A 625-nucleotide genomic window follows, 5' to 3' on the forward strand; every position below is an offset into this window, starting at 1 on the left:
TATATATATATATATATATATGTATGTATGTGTTGCCTCCCACAAAGCGTTTGGTTTAACATCGTCAGCCAGACGTACCAATGTTTATTAGAGATGACTCAACACTAAAATTTCTTTATGTTGTGGCATGTGCCCTTCATAATAATGTTTCAACAGTTCTATAATGATAAACTTTGATCACATTGAATGGTCCTAACCATCTATATTTAAGTTTTCATAGAAATAATCTCAATCTAACATTACGTAATAGAATTTCTTGTCCAACTTAAAATTTGTTTATTTTAATCCTACAATCTTGTCATATTTTCAGTTTCGGTTTATAGATTTTTGCATTATCATATCAGAAGTTCTCTTTCAATTTTCTTCAATTTCTTTCCCAAAGCAAGTGAACTTCCAACTATTTGTGGCATCAATGGAGTTGAAGCATGTGATGAATGATCTAAGATAGTATCTAATGCTTCATTCCCATTCCCAACATTATTATCATCAACAGGAATCATGGAATCCCAAGGTAGTAAATTTTTTTCCCAAATTTCATATGAAACTTGAGATTGACTGCAAAGTAGAAAAGTAGTGGAAGGATGTCCAAATCCATAAATTGGCACATTCATAATAATACCCATAA

This window comes from Phalaenopsis equestris, unplaced genomic scaffold (genome assembly GCF_001263595.1).
Source record: "Phalaenopsis equestris unplaced genomic scaffold, ASM126359v1 Scaffold000087, whole genome shotgun sequence".
Taxonomy (NCBI): Eukaryota; Viridiplantae; Streptophyta; class Magnoliopsida; order Asparagales; family Orchidaceae; genus Phalaenopsis; species Phalaenopsis equestris.